Source organism: Lissotriton vulgaris, chromosome 2_2 (genome assembly GCF_964263255.1).
Source record: "Lissotriton vulgaris chromosome 2_2, aLisVul1.2, whole genome shotgun sequence".
Taxonomy (NCBI): domain Eukaryota; kingdom Metazoa; phylum Chordata; class Amphibia; order Caudata; family Salamandridae; genus Lissotriton; species Lissotriton vulgaris.
In genome coordinates this window covers 281,801,460-281,827,649 of record NC_141688.1, presented here as the reverse complement: position 1 = coordinate 281,827,649, position 26,190 = coordinate 281,801,460, and positions in this window count along the sequence as shown.

Here is a 26,190-nt window from a genome sequence, read left to right as displayed (position 1 = left end):
TATCTCACACCAATAATGTAAAATACAAATAAAAATAAAAAAGATTGCAAAAAAAGAAATATATTAAACTCTGTGTGCGTAATAGCCCAATAACACCCCTTGTTTTTTAGCTTGGCGGTCATTTCCATAGCATTCACTCTTGTGACTGGTACATTAGCCCAACCATGTAAGAGCAGGCTTCGGGGGTCGAGGGGGTAAAAGAAGATCATGGGACATGATAGTGATAGCTAGTGTGAGGGAGGGACCCTAACGGTCCAGTCTCAATATTAATATGAGGCCTACTAATTAAATCTTGGTCAAGTCCCCCTTGATCAGGAACAACAATAGTATCAAGAAGCATGGGAGATACATCAATACATCATGTGAGGAGAGGAAATGCTAAGCATGCTATGCGATGTTATGTTATATGTATTTGTAAAGAATACCTTCATCCTAAGAGGATATCCTGGCGCTGGGCAGGTGTGTGTACCTAGCCCTAACCATAGGTTGGTTAATTGAAAAGCAGTGTCTTCTGCTTCTTGAGGTATTCAATAAAAAATGAGGAGGCTCCGATGCAGAGTGGGTGGTCCTTCCACTTTTTCGGAGCGATGCAAGAGAACCCTCGTCCTCTTGATCTGGTATGGGTATGCATAGGATGTCAGTCAGTAGGAACCCTGTGGATCGGTGGTGTCTGGATGGTTGTTGGAAGGAGATGTTACTGTTCAAGTAGGTAGGGCCTGAGTTGTGGAGTGCCTTGAATGTATGTGTGAGGAGTCTGAATTTGGCGTATTTGTGAATTGGGAACCAGTAAAGGTCACTTATATGTGGTCTGAGTTCTGTGTGGCAAGTTGAGGCTAAGTCTGGCTGCAGAGTTCTGTATGGATTGTAGTCTTCTAGTAAGTTGCTTTGGTGGTCCCTGTATAGAGGGTGTTCCTAAGGTCTTCCTCAGCATCTACAAAGTCCAGTTTGCTGTTTATTATCCCAAGGTTTCTGCCGTGGGTTCTGGGCGTGGGTTCCAGTTCAGCCCCATGATTGGTATAGAATGGCATGCACGGGCAAGGGGAGTACATTGTTTCCTCCAGAGGAAGCATGATTGGGAGGGCATGACAAGCATAGTCAAGGGAAGTATCCACATTGCTCTCCTCTTATAGCAGGAGCCCCTCGAGGGGCACCTCTCCAAAGTATGCAGGGGCTTCACCAAGGTGTAGATTCAAGATTTCATCATGCCATTCAGTCTGTCAAAAAACATGTAAAAAGTTGGACCATCACATCTAACACTTATTGCCTATTCAACGTTATATGAGGAAGGGTTGTCCAGTTGCTCGAGTGGACTTGCAACAGGCTTGGTTGGCCCTGTTTAGGTCTCGCCTATGCAGTGCGCATGCGCTACAAAGGCAAAAAGTCCTTTTGGGATCGCTTTGGATTTTCAGCTAAGCACATGCACGCGTGCCATTGCCTTCAATTGCAACAAGTGCACGTCAGGAGATTCACTTGCGGTATCGCGCGCCGCCATTTGGCAGCAATTATCGCTCCCACAAGTGAATCTCGCATCCCCCCCTGTAGGAAGGTGGCTACCTGACTATGGCTACCCCAGATTTTTTGCCTTGTGTTTAGCTGGTTTTCGAATTAGTTGGCCTGGTTCCCTGCTAATCAGGGCCCCAGGCTATCTGCTCTCTCTGTATAATGAAGTCCATGTACCCTAGGTGCATGACTAGATTGGCTTGGGTCACCTTATCAGCCCCTGTACAGAGCACTATAGGTGCCCAGGGCATAGGTGCAACCAAGGCCTACCAGGGGCTGCAGCATATCTTTTGCCACCGCTGGCTGGATATCTAAAATTGACACAACTGGCTGATCACTCAGCTGGGGCAAGGTTGTGTAATCAACCCTTGCTTAGATGTAGCATACCTATATCTAAACCTAACTGGACACATATAAACCTATAAGCCACTCCTATGGCAGGCCTTTGTTGGAGTAAGAATTTTTAGCTGCACAGCTATCCAAGGACACACCTATCACCTGCACAACATGACCCCTGTGTGGGCCCTGCTGTTTAGAAGTTACAGGCCTCAGTTATGTTGACCTGAGCACTGCCATTTTCTCTTAGCTTAAGCAGAAGCAGAAAGCAGGTCTGACCCAAGCTTCACCCAGCTGCTCTTGTCTGCAAAGCTCAGCACCCCTGCCAGGCCCCACCTCATTGTATATTTCGCACACACTGTAGAAGTCAAGTTCCTCTATAAATCTTGCAACATGCCCCACGTCCCCCACCTAAGCCATGAATAGGATAAGGGAAGTTCCCACCACAGCTACGTCAAGCAAGATATCCGATAAACTGAGGATAACTGTGGCGAAATATTATCGCAGACTGCCTGATTGACACATGAATAGAACCCTTCAAAGCAATAATAACACATTTCTGATTAATGACAAACTTCCAGTCAGAATGGCAGGAACTCAGTCTAGGCTAGCGTACTTGCCACACAATTACGAGAAGGTAGTCACATCTACACTAATGATGGGAAAGTCACCAGGCAGGGGCGTGAGAGGCGATAGAAGGATATGTGGTTCGAGGTGACGTAATATAGCGTGACCATAGGCCCCTCACCCCTGAACAAGTATAAAAGGGTGGTCCGCCAGATTATCGTTGAACTACTCCCCGTCAGCATATGGGTGGCGGACAAGAGTTTTTCCCAGGGGTTACTCGAGATAGCCCTTGTTTCATGTACTTAGGTTTCATGTACTTAGATTCTGCTCCATTGTATATTCTGCTGTAATGAAATGCTTTTTCCTTGTTGCATTTAAAGTTGTATTCCATTATTTGAAATGTTATGCTTTCTCTGACTTTGTTTTATCTCCACTGCATTTGAAGGTTTTTAAACTTATACTTTCAGGACATCATACATGCAGTGGTGAGTGTGCCCAATAATATGTGCTTAAACTCTTCTATGCAATATGCCTCATGCCTCACCAGTGTTCTTAAAGTATAGTCTCTCTCTCATAGCAGCTGTAAAATGTACTTTGCAAACTTAAACTGGTCCATGTGACTTTCAAGAGAATGCTGGGTACAGGACCAAGTACTATGTGGATTTTATGCTATCACTGATTATTTCTAGAAGCTGTGTCTTCAAATAAATTGTACAAACTCCAGGCTTCAGTCTCCAAGGCTCATATGTATACTTTTTCCTGTTTTAGAGCAAGAGGTCCAGGACTGCCCCGGTGCAAATTAAGCCGCCCTATTCCCCTTAGTTCTCACTCACGGTCTCGCCAGCGCGGCTTCTGAAAGCTGCTGCACTGAGTCCCCCTGGCCCATCCTGCCCCAATAAATCATCCCCTCCAACACCTTAACAATCCTGGAGGCAGAGTGCGTGGTTTAATGTGAGATGGGACTCTAGCATGAGCTGAGCCTGTCTGCAGCTGTCGGGACCAATTCCCTTAGCTGTTCCGGGATAATGCCAAACCATATACTATTAAGTGCATTATAATCCTCGCGGTTATATTGTAACTTTGGTTTGGCTTTATCAAAACATGTTGTGTAAGGTGTCATACGAATTGGAATACTACCCCCTCGCCAGTCCTGACGACGGGGTAGCATTCCACCCTTCTAGAGGGAGACGACATGTTACTTTTCTAAAACGCGGTTGATTTTTAAAAGAGCCTCAGATCCACAAAATGGATGCTTCTGCCACAGACACAAGTCTGACCTCCTGCTGCCGACCGAAACTCAGCAGAGGAGGCCTGGACAAAGGGTTTCCTGTCACAGGGAGGTGTCACACCACCCCTGGAGAAGTGTGGCTCACTGGTTAGAGGAGGCAGACCTGGAAGCAGAGGTCAGACCCGGGACCAGGTTTCAATTCCCGGCTGGGGGGGTCTTGAGTCCTAAAATGTCCATGGACTCGACAATTCTCGCTCCGGTGCCTACTCGATTCATGGGTTCACACTCTGCGACTCTGGGCAATAGCTTGCTTAATCTCCACAACGGCCCCTCGCGGCGGGATGCCTGGCTTTCACTTTGCGGATACCCTGCTGGGGTTATCTCACCGGGGAATACCAGGACGGGTTCCCTAAGCAAGCGCTTAGAAACCGCTCAGTGATTTGCGCTATATAAATTCCTGTACATTTACATTTACATTTCACCCCAGACAGGAGATAGTGGATTGTAGCAGGGAGGTTTGAAAGAAACCAGACAGTGCCTGGGGAGCACAAGGCTTCCCCTTGCATAATCCGGTCAAACCGGTTCCGGGGCACACCAGCCCCAGCTCCAGGGCGACCTGGACAAAGGAGAGGAGGTGTAACCGCCCCCCTTCCTGGTCCCACCCATAGGGAGGGACCTAGCAGGAGATCCACCCCTCAGATTGGAATAAGAGTGGGAGCAGTGCCCTAGCACATCAGATTATCCTGAAGAAACATAAGAAACGAAACTCTGGACCCTTCGACATCCTACTCAATGTAGAAGACTGAAGAATCTCCCTTGTGGTCAAGGAGTGACCACCCTGTGCAAACAGGCACCATCCAGCAACTCGACCCTTTCTTTGTTGCAGTTCCCGCCGAAACTCGAGTGACAGAGATCGACTAGATTAAGCTTGCCTGCCTTCCTCCAGCCCGATCCACAGTCCCTGCAGAGCTGAGACCCGTGGAGGCGACCGGAAGCGTGGGGCACGCAATCTTGAAAAGGCCACAAGACGCTGACTGCGCAGCCCACGAGTGACCCTCAAAGCTGTGCACCGGGATTTGAGAAACCCCAGCCCTGAGCTACTCTTGCACCAAAGCTACCCCCTCCACACTCGACGAGTGCTGCGTGGGGCCCTTCTGCTTGTGTTGGCTCGACGCATTGGCCCGGTCACTTGCCAGCTGGCTTGTGGCCCCTGTGCCGACGAAAACTTGAAAACAACTTGCTTTTCTGGTTGCTCCAGATCTGCACCAGCGCCTGTGAAAAGGAGCCCCCACTCTGACCCTCCTGGTCCGAGTGAGAATCAATCTCCCGGTTCCGCGTGGATTGCTTTTGCCAAGTGCTGTTTGCTGCAATCTTGAAGCCGACGGTGCTGACGGCGAGAGCCTGCGTGAGACAGATCGTGACCTGCTCCTGGACGTCGCAGATGCCCCAGAGCCCACGTGACAGCGGAGAAAAGCCTCTCAACAACCATCTGATTGCGCCGGACATTGCCTGGTTCCGTCTTGGTTCCACCCTGGTCACTGCTGAGTGACCCAGACTCTGTCCCCTCCGCTTTCAGATTCATCTCGACTTCGATCCACCCTTGGATCACACTGGACACTTCTGCTTCCCATCGCCTGCAGCTTCTCCAGCTCCAAGCACCAAGAGCCTGCGTGTCAAAACCCGACGCCACTTCGACCCTGTGCACCCACTTCCTGTGGGTGAGGTAACATTGCAACGCCGGTGTTCCTACACTGGTACAAGCCTCTAGGGTCTGTGTCTTAAGTTTTGTTCCTCTAGGTTCAGCGGAAGTATCTTTAAACTAACTTTGTGTAACTTTTACGCACCATTGACATTGCATTGCTGCAAGCCGCACTTTACGTACTGCAACCGAGTCCTGCGGGCTTCTCCCGACTTCAGTATTGCTAGTCCTGACTGCTCCCAGCGATTCTCTAGGCCCTAGCCATAACCACTGTTCAATTGGTATCTCTTATACCATTTTTTTAGTATATGGTTTGAGTGGCCACCCGCCCTCATCCATAATTGTGCAACTTTGTATGTTATACTGTGCTTTTGATTTAACGCTTGTGCCCCTTAGCTCATAAAGAGTACTGGGGATTAATTTAGAAATAAACACATATTTTTATAATATATACTTGTGTGGTGTCCTTTCATGTTGTATTGCAGGATTGTATGTGGTAGAACAGCTCGCTTAACACGACCTCTTAAGTTAAGCCTTTAAGGCTGCTTAGTCCATGCTACCCCTAGGATAGCTTGTCTACAAGGTTGACTTACAACCAGACACCATAAGGGATTGTTTGGACTGATACAAGGTGATTCCAGAATTGGAAACACCACATATCAGGCCAACTTCTCACATTGGTGCGCAGCGGTGCGGATTTGAGCTTGCTGTTTGCTTTACCATTGCAATCTTTATATCAAATTGAAAGATCACATCAAGTACCTTAGGTACATATAAAATCAAAAGCTTAGCATATTAAGTTCTACTGAACTTAGTAGTTGTAGATTAAAGGGATTAGCACACCCGGACTACAACTCACTAGCAAGGTACAGTAGGAAAACACTTAGTGTAGGTAAGTGCACCACTTACAACTCACTAGCAGTCATGTCTGATACAGGTGGAGCCTCAGGCTCTGCTCCTGTAGCAGTTGACCCTACCAAGGCAACTTCCAGATATGACAACCTTAGCCACAAAGACTTGGGTGCCTTGTGCACAGCAAGGGGGCTAAAAAAGGGCAGAGGCCCTACCATTCCTTCCCTGATAGCTATCCTGGAAAAGGATGACTTAGATAAGGTGAGTCAGGCTCCCTTAGATTCAGGTGAGGAGGTTAACTCCCCTGAGAATGAGTATCTTCCAGAAGAAGAAGAGGAGGAGGAAGAGGAAGGCTTAGAGATAGAGGAGCCTGAAGATCAGGATCAGAGGGTGACCCAGGTACAGATTGGTAGGCTTAACCAGGCCAATCTAGACCTACATGGGGGTGGAGAGGGCCAGCACCTCCCCAGATACCATAACTTAATTCTCCCAGGCAACAGGAGGGTGAGATCTCGATCAGGAGACTCTCATGTTTCTAGTGTCTCAAGAGAATCTCAAAGGGGAATGACTTCCCCACAGACAAAAGAGCATAGGGCCAGGATGAGGGCTGTCCAACTCCAGATAGAGAGGGAAGAGATAGCCTTGGCTCAAGCTAAACTTGCTTTAGCAAGAGAAAGAAAATTGTGTGGCTTAGATGCCACTGGTGGCAGCAAAGTTCCTAAAGAGAAAGACAGGGCCTATGATAATAGAAACCTGACAAAAATTGTGCCCCCCTACAAGGAAAGGGATGACATCCACAAATGGATGACTGCTCTTGAGAGGGCCTGCATGGTACAGCAGGTCCCTGAGGATCAGTGGGCAGCAATTTTATGGTACTCCTTTTCTGAGAAAGGGATGGATAGGCTCCTCACAGTTAGACCTGAGGATGCCAAAAACTACTCTGTTCTGAAGAGTGCTCTTATTGAAGGGTTTGGCCTAACCACTGAGCAATACAGGTTGTTGTTCAGAGACACCCAAAAAGCACAGACTCAGGACTGGACTGATTTTGTTGATTGTGCCACTAAGGCTCTGGAGGGTTGGCTGCAGGGAAATAAAGTCTCAGACTATACAGGATTGTACAATCTTATAATGAGAGAGCAGATCCTTAATAACTGTCAGAACCAGCTGTTGCATCAATACCTTATTGACTCTGATTTGACCTCTCCCCAAGAATTGGGAAAGAAGGCAGACAAATGGGTCAGAACAAGGATTAAGCAGACACCCCAGAACCATGGTGACCAGAAGAAAACAGACCAGAAGGGTGGGAATCAGAAAGATAAAGAAAAGGACCAGAAGTCTTCAGGCCCCCAAACTAGTAATAAGGAGGGTGGTTCCCAAAAGGACAAAAAGAAAAAGAAGAATGATGGCCCAATGAAACCTTGGTGTAATACCTGCAAATCAGTTTCACACTGGGGCAGTGAATGCACTGAGAAAAATCCAGTTCCTGCCACTGCAGCTCCTAAAGCAACTGCACCCCCTAGTACAGTCAGCAGTGGTAGTGCACAACCTAAGGGGATAGTAGGGTTAACCCTGGGTACTGAGGTGGAATCTGGCCTAGTCAGAATCCCCACACAGGCAGTTCTCCTATATGATGTGGACTTATCTTTGACCACTGCAGTAAGCCCCAGTATCCTGGGCAAATATAGGCAGACTCCCTTAATCAATGAGAAACTGGCTTAGGCCTACAGGGACACTTGTGCCAGTGTCACTATGGTGACACCAGACTTTGTGGACCCTGGTCAGATTGTACTAGGTGAAAGATACCTAGTGACCAATGCAAGCAACTCCACTACTTCACATAGTGCGTCTGTTGTGAACTTCTCCTGGGGAGGGGTAAATGGCCTAAAGAAAGTTGTTGTGAGTGCAGACCTCCCAGTAGACTGTCTGTTAGGCAATGATCTTGAAAGCTCAGTTTGGTCAGAAGTGGAGTACAGGACTCATGCAGAAATGCTAGGGATTTCAGCTCATGTCCTTGCAGTGACAAGGTCTCAGGCTACGAAGTGCCTTCCTGAACCAGTGGTGGATCTTGAAACATTAGACCAACCACAACCCAAGAGAAGGAGCAAGAGGGTTAAGGCTGTGCCTTCCCACTTGTCCCAGGTTGAGGATCAAGTTTCACAGGAAACTGATTCTGCAGTCCAAGAGGAGGCTGTCTCTGAGGAGCTTGAACCTGACCAGGTTGAGTTTCTGGGGACAGGGGGACCCTCAAGGGCAGACCTGGGGCAGGCCCAATTAGATTGCCCTTCACTTGAACCCCCCAGACAGCAAGCTGCTGCTGAGGCTGCAGGGAATGCTCAAGGTGCCCATAAAGTTTATTGGGATGAAGGACTCCTTTATTCAGAGGCTAGAGACCCCAAGCCTGGTGCCACCAGGAGGTTGGTTATACCTTTGAAGTTTAGGGGTTTCCTTCTCACCTTGGCCCATGATATTCCCCTTGCAGGACACTTAGGCCTGAATAAGACTTGGGACAGGCTTGTTCCACACTTTCACTGGCCTCACATGTCAGAAAATGTCAAGGAGTTTTGTCGCTCCTGTGTCACTTGCCAAGCCAGTGGTAAGTCAGGTGGCACAACAAAGGCCCCCCTGATACCACTACCTGTGGTGGGGGTACCCTTTGAAAGAGTTGGAATCGATATTGTGGGTCCCATGGATCCTCAAACAGCATCTGGGCACAGATTTATACTGGTGGTAGTGGATCATGCCACCAGGTACCCAGAAGCAATTCCCCTGAGGACCACCACAGCACTTGTGGTGGCAAAAGCCCTCATTGCAGTTTTCTCAAGAGTGGGCTTTCCAAAGGAGGTTCTTTCAGACAGAGGTACCAACTTTATGTCTGGATACTTAAAAGCAATGTGGAAAGAGTGTGGAGTAAGCTATAAGTTTACCACACCCTACCATCCACAGTGCAATGGGCTTGTTGAAAGGTTCAACAAGACCCTAAAGGGAATGATAAAAGGTTTACCAGAGAAGCTTAGGCGGAAATGGGACATCCTTTTACCCTGCTTGCTCTTTGCTTACAGAGAGGTCCCACAGAAGGGGGTTGGCTACAGCCCTTTTGAACTTTTGTTTGGCCACCCTGTGAGGGGTCCATTGTGTTTGGTGAAGGAAGGATGGGAGTTACCTCTCAAAAAGCCTAAGCTAGATATTGTGGACTATGTACTTGGTCTCCGCTCCAGGGTGGCTGAATACATGGAGAGAGCATCCAAAAACCTTGAGGCCAGTCAAGAATTACAGAAAGCTTGGCATGACCAAAAGGCTGTTCTGGTTGAGTTCCAGCCAGGACAGAAGGTGTGGGTGTTGGACCCAGTGGGCCCAGCAGCACTCCAGGACAAATGGACTGGACCCTACCCTATCATTGAGAAAAAGGGAGAAGTCACCTATGTGGTTGACTTTGGCACCCCTAGGAGCCCCCACAGGGTGCTCCATGTAAACCGTTTGAAAGCATTTGTTGACAGGGAGGACATGAGCCTCCTCATGGCCACAGATGGGGATCAGGAGGAAGAGAGTGACCCTCTCCCAGACCTGCTTTACCAGAACCCTGATGATGGTTCAGTTGATGGAGTAGCCTTGGCAGGCAGCCTCACTGAGCAGCAACAGGTGGACTGCAGACAGGTGTTGCAGGCCCACAGGCATATGTTTTCATTCACACCCAGCAAGACTAATTGGTGCACCCATGAGGTGGACACTGGTGACAGTCTGCCTGTGAAGTATAAGATCTACAGGCAACCTGACCATGTCAGGGATTGTATAAAGGCTGAGTTGCAAAAGATGTTGGAGCTTGGAGTGATTGAGCCATCAGAGAGCCCATGGGCTAGCCCAGTGGTCCTTGTGCCAAAACCTCATACCAAAGATGGAAAGAGAGAAATGAGGTTTTGTGTGGACTACAGAGGTCTCAATGCTGTCACTAGGACAGATGCACATCCCATTCCAAGAGCAGATGAGCTCATTGATGAATTGGCTTCTGCCAAGTTTCTGAGCACATTTGATTTGACAGATGGCTACTGGCAAATCAGACTAGCTGAAGAGTCAAAAGCCAAAACAGCATTCTCTACCCCTAGTGGACATTATCAATTTGTGGTAATGCCTTTTGGTTTGAAGAAAGCACCTGCAACCTTCCAAAGGTTGGTGAATCAAGTCCTTGCTGGGTTGGATGACTTTTGCGCAGCATATCTAGATGATATTGCTGTCTTTAGCTCCACCTGGGAGGATCACCTGATCCACCTGAAGAAGGTTCTAGAGGCCCTGCAAAAGGCAGGCCTGACTATCAAGGCTACTAAGTGCCAGATAGGGCAGAGCAAGGTTGTGTACCTGGGCCACCTAGTAGGTGGGGGTCAGGTTCAATCACTGGAGAGCAAGATCCAGACCATACAGGACTGGGCTCCTCCAACTACCCAGACACAAGTCAGAGCCTTCTTAGGCCTGACTGGGTATTACAGAAAATTTGTAAAGAACTATGGGTCCATTGTGACACCATTGAATGACTTGACATCCAAGAAGATGCCCAAAAAGGTTCAGTGGACAGTTATCTGTCAAAAAGCATTTGATGACCTGAAGAAGGCCATGTGCTCTGCACCTATCCTGAAGAGTCCTGACTACTCCAAACAGTTCATTGTACAGACAGATGCTTCTGAGTTGGGGGTGGGAGCTGTGCTTTCACAACTTAATCAAGATGGTCAAGACCAGCCCATTGCTTTTATTAGCAGAAGGCTGACCCCCAGGGAGAAACGTTGGTCAGCTATTGAGAGGGAGGCCTTTGCTGTGGTTTGGGCCCTGAAGAAGTTGAGGCCATACTTGTTTGGTACTCACTTCCTAATTCAGACAGACCATAAGCCCCTCTTGTGGCTAAATCAGATGAAGGGTGAAAATCCCAAACTGCTCAGGTGGTTCATTTCCCTACAGGGGATGGACTTTACAGTGGAGCACCGCCCAGGGACTGACCATGGTAATGCAGATGGTCTCTCCAGGTACTTCCACTTAGAACATGAAGACTTATCTGGTCAATGTTAAGTTTAATGTCCCTGCGTTTGGAGGAGGGGGGGTTGTGTAGGAGAGTAGGGTCTGCTATCCTATGGTCACCCCAATTTTTGCTTTTTGCTTCACTGGTTTTCGATTTACTGAGGCTGTGGGCCTGCTAATCAGACCCCCAGCCTGCTGTTCTCTCTCTAAATTTGTAATACATGTGCTATAGGTACATACCACAATTGGAAATGGACTCCTTGTCAGCCCCTGTACCATGCACTATAGGTGCTCAGGGCATAGGTGCCACCAAGGCCTACCAGGGGCTGAAGCATAGCTTTTGCCACCCCTGGCTGGTTCTTAAATTGACACAACTGGCTGATCACTCAGCTGGGGCAAGTGGGTGTAATCACCCCTTGCTAAGATATAGTATTCCTATATCTAAACCTATATCTGGACACATATAAACCTGTGAGTCACTCCTATGGAAGGCCTTATCAATCCTGGAGGCAGAGTGCGTGGTTTTATGTGAGATGGAGCTCTGGCATGAGCTGAGCCTGTCTGCAGCTGTCGGGAACAACTCCCTAAGCTGATCCGGGAGAATGCCATACCATACCATATACTCTTAAGTGCCTTATAATCCTCGCGGTTATATAGCAACTTTGGTTTGGCTTTATCAAAACATGTTGTGTAAGGTGTCATACGAATCGGAATACTACCCCCTCGCCAGTTCTGGCGACGGGGGTAACATTCCACCCTTCTAGAGGGAGAAGACATGTTACTTTACTGAAACGCGGTTGATTTAAAATGAGCCTCAGATCCACAAAATGGATGCCTCTGCCACAGACACGGGTCTGGCCTCCTGCTGCTGACCGAAACTCAGCATATGGTGGCCTGGACAAAGGGTTTCCTGTCGCAGGGCGGTGTCAAACCACCCCAGACAGGAGATAGTGGATTGTAGCAGGGAGGTTTCAAAGAAACCAGACACTGCCTGGGGAGCACAAGGCTGCCCCTTGCATAATCCGGCCAAACTGGTTCTGGGGCACACCAGCCCCAGTCCCAGCGCGGCCTGGATCAAAGGAAAGGGGTGTAACCACCCCCTTCCTGGATCCCACCCATAGGAGGGGACCTAGCAGGATGTCCAGCCCACCAGATTCGAATAAGAGTGGGAGCAGTGCCAATGCAACTCAGATCATCCTGAAGAAACATAAGAAACGAATTCTGGACCCTTCGACATCCTACTCAACGTAGAAGACTGAAGAATCTCCCTTGTGGTCAAGGAGTGACCACCCTGTGCAAACAGGCACCATCCAGCCCTCGACCCTTGCTTTGTTGCAGTTCCCGCCGGAACTCGAGCGACAGAGATCGACAAGATCAAGCTTGCCTGCCTTCTCCCAGCCCGATCCAGTCCCTGCAGAGCTGAGACCCGTGGAGGCGACCGGAAGCGTGGGGCACGCCATCTTGAAAAGGCCACGAGACGCTGACCGTGCAGCCCACGAGTGACCCTCGAAGCTGTACACCGGGGTTTGAGAAGCCCCAACCCTGAGCTACACTTGCACCAAAGCTACCCCCTCCACACTCGACGAGTGCTGCGTGGGGCCCTTCTGCTTGTGTTGGCTCGACGCGTTGGCCCGGTCACTTGCCAGCTGGCTTGTGGCCCCTGTGCCGACGAAAACTTGAAAACGACTTGATTTTCTGGTTGCTCAGGATCTGCACCAGCTCCTGTGAAAAGGATCCCCCACTCTGACCCTCCTGGTCCGAGTGAAGCAATCTCCCAGTTCCGCGTGGATTGCTTTTGCCAAGTGCTGTTTGCTGCAATCTTGAAGCCGACGGTGCCGACGGCAAGAGCCTGCGTGGGACAGATCGTGACCTGCTCCTGGACGTTGCAGATGCCCCAGAGCCCACGTGACAGTGGAGAGAAGCCTCTCGACAACCATCTGATTGCGCCCGACATTGCCTGGTTCCGTCCTGGTTCCACCCTGGTCACAGCTGAGTGACCCAGACTCTGTCCCCTCTGCTTTCAGATTCATCTCGACTTCGATCCACCCTTGGATCACACCGGACACTTCTGCTTCCCATTGCCTGCAGCTTCTCCAGCTCCAAGCACCAAGAGCCTGCGTGTCAAAACGCGACGCCACTTCGACCCTGTGCACCCACTTCCTGTGGGTGAGGTAACATTGCAACGCCGGCTTTCCTACACTGGTACACACCTCTAGGGTCTGTGTCTTAAGTTTTGTTCCTCTAGGTTCAGCGGAAGTATCTTTAAACTAACTTTGTGTAACTTTTACGCACCATTGACATTGCATTGGTGCAAGCCGCACTTTACGTACTGCACCCGAGTCCTGCGGGCTTCTCCCGACTTCAGTATTGCTAGTCCTGACTGCTCCCAGCGATTCTCTAGGCCCTAAGCCTAACCACTGTTCCATTGGTATCTCTTATACCATTTTTTAGTATATGGTTTGAGTGGCCACCCGCCCTCATCCATAATTGTGCAACTTTGTATGTTATACTGTGCTTTTGATTTAACACTTGTGCCCCTTTCCTCATAAAGAGTACTGGGGAGTAAGTTAGAAAAAAATACATATATTTTTATAATATATACTTGTGTGGTGTCCTTTCATTTGATTACAGGATTGTATGTGGTAAAACAGCTCGCTTAACACGACCTCTTAAGTTAAGCCTTTAAGGCTGCTTAGTCCATGCTACCCCTGGGATAGCTTGTCTAACAAGGTTGACTTACAACCAGACACCATAAGGGATTGTTTGGACTGATACAAGACGGTTCCAGAATTGGAAACACCACATATCAGGCCAACTTCTCTCACACATGCTCTACTTTATAAATGCCATGTACTCTGCCCTTGGAGCTTTTAGGGCCTATCTTAGGGTGACTTATAAGTATTAACCCCTTGCGTCCTTCTGTCGGCCAACGGCCGTCGCTCGAGCTACCTTCGTTGTGCTGCGCACGTCCGTTGGCCGACACGATCCCGCCCACTCCGCTAAACTGCCACACCGTGGCGGGATTGCCACCACAGCTAAGTAGTTAAAAAGGAAGGTTTAGGCTTGGCAAAAGGTTTATTTTGTCAGGTTAAAATGACTGTTTAAAAATGCACGACAGGTTAAAGTGGCACCTTTGAGACATGTTTTAAAGTGCTACTTTAGTAGGTGACACAATGAATGCTGCAGGCCCACTAGTAGCGTTTAAATTACAGTTCCTGAGTACATGGAGTACAATTTACAATGGACGTACAGGTAAATTAAATGTGCCAATTTGGTATAGGTCAATTTTATTATATTTTAAGGAGAGAGCACAAGCGCTTTAGCACTGGTTAACAGTGGTAAAGTGCACCGAGTCCTAGGGCCAGCAAAGACGAATTCAACAAAATAGAAGGGGTGAAGGCAACAATTTTACCATCGAAGGGTGTCAACTCTAACAGATCTGTAAACCACATACATATTATACGCAGCAACCATTATCATACAGCTCTACCTCACACAGAGACGTTTCACCTCTAATTACAGACAGACATTTTAATAGTATTTTTATATACAGTATACAATCACAGGTATTGTTGCAGGGTAAACTACGAATGGCGAAAATCGTTCTTCCATTGATGCTTACGTAGTTACCCCTTACTACTTATATTTATTAAGAGTAAAAGAGTTGTAAGGAGGAAAGGACAGAAAAGTTAGAGGTGAAATAAAAGGGGGATAGGACAGGGGTGTAGAGAGGTACCTTCGCTTGGTCTTACATTGGGGACAGCTATACAAACTGCCTTCCATCTTTCAGTCATTCAGACATTTTATAGTATAATTCCTACACTATATAATTTCTTACACCTCACTTTGAGAGGAAGGTCCGCTTCTCGATGTAAAGACTGCTCTTCACAATTAAATCCAGCAGATGGCAGTAGACTTCCATGCTTCTGGCAAATTGAAGCACCCAAAGGAAAAACGCGATAATTTCTACAAATGAAATTTGAAGGACTTCTGTAATCTTTTCAGTGACCAGGTGCTCTGAGGACATGTGCCCAGTCGGAGACAGGACCTTCCACAAAACACGAGGAAGCACCTCTCAGGGAAAGGGAACTTTCCGCTTGCGTCTATCTTTTCATCTCCAGGTGAGCAGACCAAATATCTATTAACCTTCCAACTATGCTGAAGGGCGGCGATGTCAAAGCTTACACCTTTGAACCCGGAAGCACAAAGGAACATTACCGCTGGATTCCAGAACATGAATTGCAGGGCACGTTGGTACAGCTGCCACATATTAGGCTTGCATTATTACCTGCATCATTTTCCAAATAAATATACCGACACAAATAGTACTTTTCTCTAAGACACATTTTACTGCTCTAATCGATACGAATATATTTGTAACGGTGCTCATGATTTGCCACTTTCTTTTACCAAGTTTTTCTAAAAAATTTACAAAATATGGCAAAAAAAAGTTTCTTAAACAAATTCAATTGACTAAAACTTATGAAACCCTTTTCTAGATGTTGATCGTAAACTTTGAAAAATTCAGGGGCATATTACCAAGGGCCTTTTCGCCGCTTTAGCTGGACTTTTTCCCGCCCAATTACCAAGCTGTCGCTAACACCAGTTAGCGACAGCTTGTAGGCGAGAGCGAGCATTTTGGGGCCCGTTTTGCATGTCAGCGATAATTATCACTAATGACATGCAAAGTGCGAATATCTCCAAAAGCTAACGCCTGCTAATACCAGTTCTTAGCCATGTTATCCATTGGGAGGTGGATAATATGGCTAAGAGCTGTTTCACGCTAATGCATGAATATCGCTGTATTGTCAGCGATATTCACGCATGTCGCCTGATTTTTATCGCTTTTGAGATAAACCTTGCTAATAGCAAGTTATCTCAGCGATAAAAATCAGTGAAGCGCGGTGATAATAATTTTGCCGCTAACCCTACTTAGCGATAAATTTTGCTGTTTGTAGGTAATATGCCCCACAGTTTCTTAATCTTTATGGTTTTTGTATGTCTGTAGGGAGTAGGGAGGGGGAAGGAAAATATGTGAGTTAAAAGGTTACCATTTCCCATGTGGAACAGGGTCGGCACAAATTTGCGTAAGGCGGGCCTTTGTCTAGAGTGGCATGGTGGAAGAAAAACGATGGACTGGAATGCGTCCCTGAGCGACTGCCTGTGGTTGAGATCCATTCAAGCCTTCCATCCATCACCTTACTGTGGTTGCTGTTGACACCTCAGCTTTGACAGGTATGCTCAGACATGGGTCCCGTATTCACTGTGCCAGGGCACTCAAGCTACACTCTCTTGATAGCCTCCACAAGGCTGAAATCTGTCTGGGGGCTCCCTTCCTGAGTGGGCTCAGGTTGTTTGGGATGGGTTGTATCCAGCAGGAGTCAGTGATGCTTTGTATAAGGTGGGTCTTTGTCTAGAGTAGCAGATCAATTGGGTACAGGGATGCCACACATCAACCACAAGAAGCAAGCACCACAAAGCCTTGCCTTGCAAGGAAAGGAGTGCCTCAAACAGGAGAAAGCTAAGATGGATGAGGAGAAATCACTTACCTCCTCGCCGCTCTGTCCCACAAGGTCTCTCCTCCACCTAACAGGAAGCAGCCAAGCTCACCTGAGCCAACAGCAACACAGCTCTCCTAAACAATTCACAACGCTGCAATGCAGCAATGTGATTGGTCTGAGCGCTGTGGTTCGGCGCTCAGACGGAAATTGGGGGCCTGGGAATGTTCTCCATGCAGGCTGTAATGCAACCTGCATGGAGAACATTCTAAAGTGTGCATGACTGTTTGGTTGGCCGGAGAGGGCCGGTCAAAGCATCATTCAAAGACCGTCTAGATAACAACGCCCACAACAGCAAGGAATTATTCAACATCGTCAAAGAATTTACCAACCCATCAGCCAATTCCAACGACATCACCCCCTCCCAAGCCCTCTGCGACTCCCTAGCTTCCTTCTTTCACAACAAAATCGCAGACATCCACAACAGCTTCGACAACCGACCCGAAGACCAACCCACCCAACCTTCTGCAGGACCTTCACCCCCCTTGAACATCCTTCACGACTGGAACCCTATCTCCACTGAGGACACCATCCGCCTGATGAACTCCATCCACTCAGGATCCCCAACTGACCCATGCCCTCACCACATCTTCAACAAAGCAGACTCCATCATAGCACCACACCTCCGAGATGTCATCAACTGCTCCCTCAACTCCGCCACCTTCCCGGAAAGCTGGAAACACGCAGAACTCAGCGCCCTCCTGAAAAAAAAACACAGCTGACCCCACCGAACTCAAAAACTATCGCCCCATTTCGCTTCTTCCATTCCCGGCCAAAGTCATTGAGAAAGCTGTCAACAACCAGCTTGCCGCCTTCCTCGAAACCAACAAATCCCTCGACTCCTCACAGTCTGGCTTCCGAGCCAAACACAGCACTGAAACCGCACTTATCGCAGCAACAGACGACATCCGAACTCTACTGGACAACGGAGACACAGTCGCCCTCATCCTCCTCGACCTCTCCGCTGCCTTCGACACAGTCTGTCATAGCACCCTTCTACAGCGCCTCAGAGACGTAGGAATCCAAGGAAAAGCACTGGAATGGATCACCTCGTTCCTCACCGGAAGAACACAGAGAGTCCGTCTCCCACCATTCAAGTCAGAGGCCTCTGAAGTCATCTGCGGCGTGCCACAAGGATCGTCACTCAGCCCCACCCTCTTCAACGTATACATGAGCCCCCTCGCGACCATCGCACTCCAACACAATCTCAACATCATCTCCTACGCGGATGACACTCAACTGATCCTATCACTCACCAAAGACCCTACCACCGCCAAAACCAACTTACACGAAGGAATGAAAGAAGTAGCCGCGTGGATGAAGCATAGCCGTCTGAAACTGAACTCAGACAAAACAGAAGTCCTCATCTTAGGCACCTCCCCCTCCGCCTGGGATGACTCTTGGTGGCCAGAAGCCCTTGGAAAAGCACCCATCCCGACAGACCACGCATGGAACCTGGGCGTCATCCTGGACTCCTCACTCTCGATGACCAGACAAGTCAACGCCGTCTCATCATCATGCTTCAACATTCTTCGCATGCTCAAAAAAACATTTCGCTGGATCCCCACCGAAACTAGAAAAACGGTCACCCATGCACTAGTCACGAGCCGCCTGTACTACGGAAACACTCTATACGCCGGTACCACCACAAAACTCCAGAAAAAACTCCAACGCATCCAGAACGCTTCAGCCAGGCTTATACTAGACATCCCGCGTAAAGAACACATCTCTGAGCACCTGAAAAACCTCCACTGGCTCCCCGTAAATAAGAGGATTACTTTCCGCCTCCTAACCCACGCACACAAAGCACTTTACGAACTTGGGCCCGAATGCCTCAACACACGACTGTCCTTCTACACCCCCTCCCGTCAGCTGCGATCCTCCAACCAAGCCCTTGCCACTGTACCTCGCATCAACAAATCCACCATGGGAGGTAGATCCTTCTCCTACCTGGCAGCCAAAACATGGAACTCACTTCCCACTCACCTTCGCCTTACTCAGAACCACCTGGCATTCAGAAAGCAACTTAAAACTTGGATATTCGACAAGTAACTCCCCACCCTTCCCCTAGCGCCTTGAGACCCTATGGGTATGTAGCGCGCTATATAAATTTCTTGACTTGACTTGACATGTGCATTTTAGTGTGCTCACCACTCCTACCCTGCTCTGTCAGCAAAGCAGTCCGCCCTCTTGCTGCCGCAGTAGGGAAGAATAAACTGATAATATTGCGTTATTATAATTTAATTTTTCCTTTGTTAGTGGGGCAAAGCTCCTCCGCCTTCGCAGAGGAGCCACCACTGGAACCATCCTCCCACTTTCTTCTAATCTGGTATTAGTTGCAGGGTCTGAAGTCAGAAAAGAGGAATATGTGTCAAGCCCTCCTGAGGTGGACCCATAGTTTCCATCTGGAATAAGGGTGAACTATATCTGGGCAGCGCCCAATGGGGGAAGAGGAAGGGTGTCCGGCGGCATGGAATAGAAGGCAATCTTGAGCTGCAATATTCTGAAGGTCTAAATACCACGAGGAAGAAGACGTGGCAGTGGCTCATTGACAGAGAAGGAAGCATATCAAAGGCTGGGGAACAAAGTCCTGGAAGGAAGAGAGAAAGGTAACTCAGACCCTATCAAAAGTCCAAGACATCCGTCATGTCGTGGATGAGAGCAAAAGGAGGGGAGGGCGTGAAGGACAGGGGCTTTAATAACACAGATGTGTCTATACTTCTGTCCTGTGGGGTTGCATGGTCAGCCAGGATCAGAAAACTCCTGACCTCCCTGGTCTAGTTCACTGCCCCCCGCTGCCGCTGTTCAGCTGACTTTAGCTCCGCAGGTCAGGCCTTTTTGGCATCCAAAGAAAGGGCCAACCTGTCTACCTTGTATGCCATACACATGTGCTAGCGTCTGAAGGTGATTACAAGAACATCTGTCTAGGGCAAAGCCCACTGGTGACGTATGAATAAGTTGTGGAATCACCTCTGTTTCCAGTCCACATTGATTAGCAAGAACGGGCAGTAACTCGTACAGCCCAGAGGATCCTTATGTTCCTTGATGAAAAGAGCGACAGTCGCCTGATTGGAAAGAACTCATAAGGAACCAGCATCATTAGCTCCTTGGAAGGCCTTCATCCAGAGCGCATCAAAAGGGTCTTCCCAGCTTTGTGCCCCCCCCACACAGGGATGCCATTTTCCCTTACAGGTCACCAAGGCTAAGATGGCTTCACCCACCTCGTCTTTGGTATAGGCTCCCTATAGATACCTCTGTCCTGCAGCAGTAAGAGAGGGGAGGTGTTTCACATCGCAGCCAAGACCTGGAACGGGCAGACATCAGACGCGCCCCCTCCCTGAACACCTCCAGGAAGACCCTTAAGACCTGGCTCTTCAGCTAAAGAGATCTGCGGACCCCCCCCGCCTCACGGGTGAGTAGCACACTTAGAATTCCCTGATTGATTGATTGATTGATGGGACTCCAAAGTATAGAGTTCACAGTAATACGAGGCAAAAAAATCATGTTTCTCCGGGATAGTCATCTGTGATTTCCTCTAAAGCAGCGGTGCAGCCAGGAAGCTGTTCGCTTTTTCACCATGATTGTATTTACGTCTCTTCTGCATTACTAGAGCTTTGTCCCCCTCTGCGGTAAAGTGCAAGTTGAGGCATAATTTTGATAATTTGAGTTTTGTCTAGATCATGGGGGATAAAACATAACAGCCTTAGAGATCCTGGATCTCCTTTTGTAAACCAAGTATCTCGGCTTGTTATTTCCGCATCAGCACTCCCCAGAGTTGCTTTCACTGCGGCACAGATGGTCCTATGGGATCCCACCCACCTCTCCTTGTCAGCAATGCAAGAGCCAATATGGGAACTGATTAGACCTGACATCCTTGGTGTGGTATTCTCACAAAATGTTTACCTTCACCTCTTCTGTTTTGCTAAATTTGTTTTTGTTTGCTTTAGGACTCTGTGAACTTTACCACTGCTACCTAGGGCTAATGCACTTGTGCTATCTCCCTCAAACATAGTAAAATTGGCCTAAACTTAATTGACACATTTACTTTACTTGTACGTCCCTTGTAAATACAACTACTGGTACCCAGGGTCTATAAATTAAATGCTACTAGTGTGCAAGAAGCACTGCTTATGCCATCTACTAAAGTAGACCTTAAAAACAAATCTCAGGCCTGTCACTGCAGCCAGTAGTGTAGTTTAACCCATTTGACGTGGGTGCGATTTCGCGGCCGTGCGGCACTTCCACAAAACGGGCGGGGCCACGTTGGCCGTGCGCAGCACTACGAAAGTAGTGCTCGCGACGTCCAACGGCGGACGGCAGCACTGAAGGGGTTAAACTGCCCATTTCGACCTGACAGAATAAACCTCTTACCAGTTTGAGAAACAGGGGTGTTGGTTGAGGGAGGTATGAGTCCTTCTCAAGCAACAGCCAAAATCCTTGTCAAAGAGAACCACAAAAGGTCATTAAATTAACCTGGGCCTAACCCTTTGGTAGCTTGGCACAACAACAGTTAGGTTTACTTTAGACTAGAGGCAATGTGTAAAGTATTTATGCAGCACACAAACAGCAATAAAGTGAAAACACAACACAATAAAATACCACACCAATTAAGAGAAATAGAGTAACATTTAATAAAATATTTGAAACCAAAATGACAAAAAGCTAATCAGTAGGACCAGAGATATGCAATGTGAAAGATTTCAAGTAGGTGTAGCACCTAAAAGCACAAATGGCAAGTCACAGCTATCTGGTTGTGTGGGACTGGGTGAAAGTCACAAGTGTAGGCGAACCAGGATGGAGTGTGGGCCAATACAGGGACTAGGTTAGTCCCAATGAAAAAGTTACCTACTAAAGACTAGTGCAAAGAGTCCAGTTCTCAGTGGAGGAAGGTGAGTAGCAAGCCGGGTGTCATGGACTGGTTGTCACGGTAGCACGAAGACTCTGTTGGCCGTCACTGATGGTTGTTGCTTGAGGTTGGTAGTCACCGCAGGCTGTCGAAGCTGTAGCGCGAAGTGCTGATCTCATGTTGCTAATCATCTCAGGGGGTTGCTGTTTTCCTTTACACTACCAAATAAAAGAAATTCAGCACTCCCAAGGAGAGAGCCCATAGTAAAACAGATCAATGAAACTCATAACTCATGCATCACCATTTGAGTGCACATCATTCTGGTTAGCTCGACTGGGAATCGCTTTCAGTCGTCTAGAAGCCTCAATGAAAACAAAACTTTCTTGTGATGATGGAGTGAACTTCTGTAGGTGCGCAAAAACTTCCTGTCTTTCATACGTTTTACTAACACGGAGAGAGCCTTCTAGAAAATCCCCATCCTTTCATCTATTGCAAAACCGAAGCTGACCATACTGGGCAGTGCCAAAGTCAAGACGGAAGCCGTCCAAACCTCTTTGTTCTGACTCCGAGACAGATAAGCATATTCCACACATTTCTCTCTCATGTTTTCAAATGCACATCTCACACGTTCTGTTCCAAGCAAGGCTGTTTTGCCCTGTGCTGAAAGGAAAGTAAACAATCCTACTCTGAAGTTACAAGAAGACATGAAATGAAATCACAAGTCAAAATGCAAGAGCTCAAAAAATGATGTAGTAGATTCAAGAAGGAGTAAAGTAAAACATAAAGTCAATTAAAACACTAGTGTCAAAGGTCATCACATGATCCCAATACATATGGGTGCATATAGCACTACAATAATGAAGAGTCAGGTTCACTCGAGCTTTGCATTGGCAGTCGCGTGGGCAGCAAGTCCTTGGTGTGAACAGGCCTTTTTGCGGTTACGATGAGTTCAAAACTTCAGGTGTTTCTTCCTTTCTTCAGAGAGCAGATCCACTGATGTCACACCAATTATCCAGGACCTGAGGGGCACCTCTTGGGGATCAGGGGCCAATCATACAGTCCCAGTTGCAGGTCCAGGCAACACATCAGGAGCTTTTTATGTCCCTGTTGCTCAAAACAGGCTAGTCAGCTGACCCTTGGATGCACGTCCGCCTGGGATGAAGGATGCAGGTCCAGTCTTCCTTTCCAGCAAGCAGGGCAAGCCACAAGCAGTAGAGCAGCAGGGCGCCCTTCTTAAGTGGTATCATCAGGTCCAGAAGTGTGGGTCTGAGTGACCCTGTTTTATACCTACTGCTCACTTTAAAGTGGGAGAAGCTTCTGGAGGCTTTGAAACCCAGAACTGTCTGTCATTTTCTGCTTCCCAGCCCTGGTTTCAGTGTGGCTAAAGGCAAAATAGGCTAGTGGGAAGTCTTTTGTAGGTGCACTGAGGCAGCAGCATTGAATTGCAATGTGGCAGGTTTAGGAAGTTGGCTCTGAATATATTATACCAAAGTGAGGTATAGTGTGCACAGTGTCCAGTGGCCAGGGAGTCCCTAGAGGTATAGCAGAGGCTAAATTAGGTAAGTACTAACAGCTCTCTTTGTAGAAGTGTAGGCGACCAGTTAGACTTAGCCCGAGGGTGTGTTCCAACATTTATTGTATTCATTCACCCAAGACTGATGTACACTCGGACACTGAATCCAGACTAATTAGGGAAGTATAAAAAGGTATACTTATGTTTTAGTTTAGGAACCAAGCAGGACTTGGCACAGGTAAGTAAAATATACTCTCAAATGCAAGACTTCACAAGGAAATGCAGTTGTGGTTGAATTTGCAATAGTTACAGGTTGGTATTGGTTCAAAAAGTAGTTTACATTACACAATAACTACTTTTATAATACTTTTAGATTAGTTTTGATTACTTTGACTACTGAGAGTGGTATTCCTAGATACCACACTGAGGGATCTCACAATACAAGGTAAGTAAGACTTTTCTTGGTTTAAGTTATGTTGACTATTTCTTCATACAAAACAACAGGTCAACACATAGAACATGTTATTCCCAAAATCTCATAGCATGGGTTCCTATGGAAGAAAAATGGTTATCGGTTTCACAGGTAAGTAAACGTCTTGCAAGTGTGAAATGATGTGCGGAACACAAATGCAGGTAGGACCTACTTTATTCAGCCATCACTTCTCCATCTCAGGCAGCAACTGCTATCACCAAATCCGCCACTCCCAACATTCCCATTACATTCCAAACCCAACAAACTGCAAGTTTCAGGGGGTTAGGACCAAGGTTCCCCAAGGTCTAGTGTTATATTTCCGAGTTAGGGCCATGTAGCGAAGCTGCTTATTCCTTACATTGTCCTAGAAAATACAATTTCAGCAGTGAACCTTTGCACACATTTGCATGCACAACAATGTTAGATTAGTTTCTCTGAAACTACTGTGTTTCCACATATAGCTTCACCCAACATTATCGCAATGCCTTGAACATCATGTACTAGGCCACTCTGCCCACTAAGTACAAAGATCGTTCTATTTTCATCCACAGGGCGACAGCGCTATCTACATATCCATAACATTACTAATCTAGCACACACATCGCGAAGGCTGCATTTTATTATAAATAATAGGCCTCCCAATAGATTGGTAGGGGAGGCACTTCTACTGACACTGAAGGTCCATGAACGCTGAGAAATCACCACTGACATTCCATGAGGGGTGTCCAACTCAAGACAAAGACGCGGTCCTTCACTTTTTTGGGGGGATTCTTGGCTCTACACCCATACACACTTTAGGTACACTTAGTGTAGGGTTTGCATCGTAGGAGTATGTTAGATTATCATACTTTATATATACCTGCATATATTCATTACTTCAGCACAATGGTAGAAATGTATCTGTTGTTCACTCTTTTGGTGCTTGCAATCTCCTTATTTGCTTCTGTCTCCTAATCATTGCAGCACATGTATTTTACACAAGAATAATGTTGGTTTAATAAACGTATTGGAAACATCCCACTGTGTATTCTGTATATTTCTCTGGGAGAAAGTCAGCACGAGTGCCTGAGTGAAAGATTCTGTACTCTTTCCACTATCCCTGAGTGATAAAGGTTGCCGTGTTCAGTCGTTGCGAGAAACTCTTTTCTACCTGGTAGGTTAGGGGGGCTTACAGTGACTCTGTGAGCTAGCTGGTCTATAAGCCAACATATCCTGTGGGGGTGTCGGGACCAGTCTAGGCACTAAGCCCTTAGTTTTTGTTGTCCAAACAATGCGCAGATCCTACGGATTAGTAGGAACTACTCGACATGGTGCCACCAACATTAGTTAGGCACTTATTTAACGGTAAGATCTGAGTAGTTCAGTCGTGCTTTCTCAGAGACCCCTACTCACATTAAACAGGAGATGGTGGTAGTAGGAAATGGATTCTGCCTTAGCTGAGTAGGTACATCCTATGAATTGGCTGTAGGTTTTATCAAGCTTGAAGGAATAAAGAATATTCCTATATTGTACAATCCGAATCTCAATAAGTCAATTTTCTCATAAAATACTTTTTCATTTTTTACAATGTCCGAACATGGATGGACATTGAAGTACAAGTAGCTACTCTAAATATTTCAGAAAATTGCAGAAAGGCAGTGTAACCAGGTGACCGGGTCGAGGACTAATAGTCAGGACGGCTGTAATGAGAGTAACTGGTGGTCTGTAAACACTGAAGAAATCGTTGCTCCTTCTCCACAGGACGAACCTTTCACGTGGGGAACATCGTCAACGGAAATGCAACACGGCTCCTTTAACTGGAATACGGAGCAGGACGCCGGGACTGCCCCTGATGACGTAGCCTTCCTTTCATTGGTTAAAGGACCGGAATCGTGGAGGTCGGCGTGTGACGTCACCACCGGAGGCGAGGACCGGAGAGAGGAGGTCGTGGAAGATCGCCGCCAGGACGTGGAAACACCAACACGAGGACGAGAAGCAGACGAGCAGGGTGAAGCCCGGGACGTGGAAACCCCAACGCGAGGACGAGAAGCAGACGAGCAAGGTGAAGCCCTGTCTGAAGAAGACGTGCCAGGAGGCCAACGATTCCGCGCAGCGCCGTGCCACGCTCCCGAGGGAGGAGTGTGGCTCCGACAGGTACGGGACCGTATCTCAAACTGGGTGGGCAGACGGGGAACTTCAACCACCTCAAAAGACCTGACCCCTCCCTAGTATCCCTACACTACCCCGCCCTGTAAATCCCGACCCTCACAACCCTCACCAGAGCTTTCCGTAAGAGAATGTGAAACACTTAACGGTGATCCCTCACCCCTTGGTACCTGGGAACAAAAGTATATCAGGACGTGGCAGTAATTGGTCCTTTTCTTTATTTTGTTTTCGGCACAACCCCTGCGAGAGTTCCTTTGGAAGAGACGCCGGCCTGACATCCCGACCACGAAAGGACCTATACATCCTTGTTGTCATCACGGATCCTGCAGGGTTTGCCAAAGAGAGACTTACGTTTAGGAAAAAGAAACTGTATGTTAAAATAAAACCCTCTGTACCACGGCAACGTGTCCTGTCCATGCCTGACCCCCCTTTACAGGCAGTTACTGTGAAATTATTATAACATAGCCTCCCGGCAACAG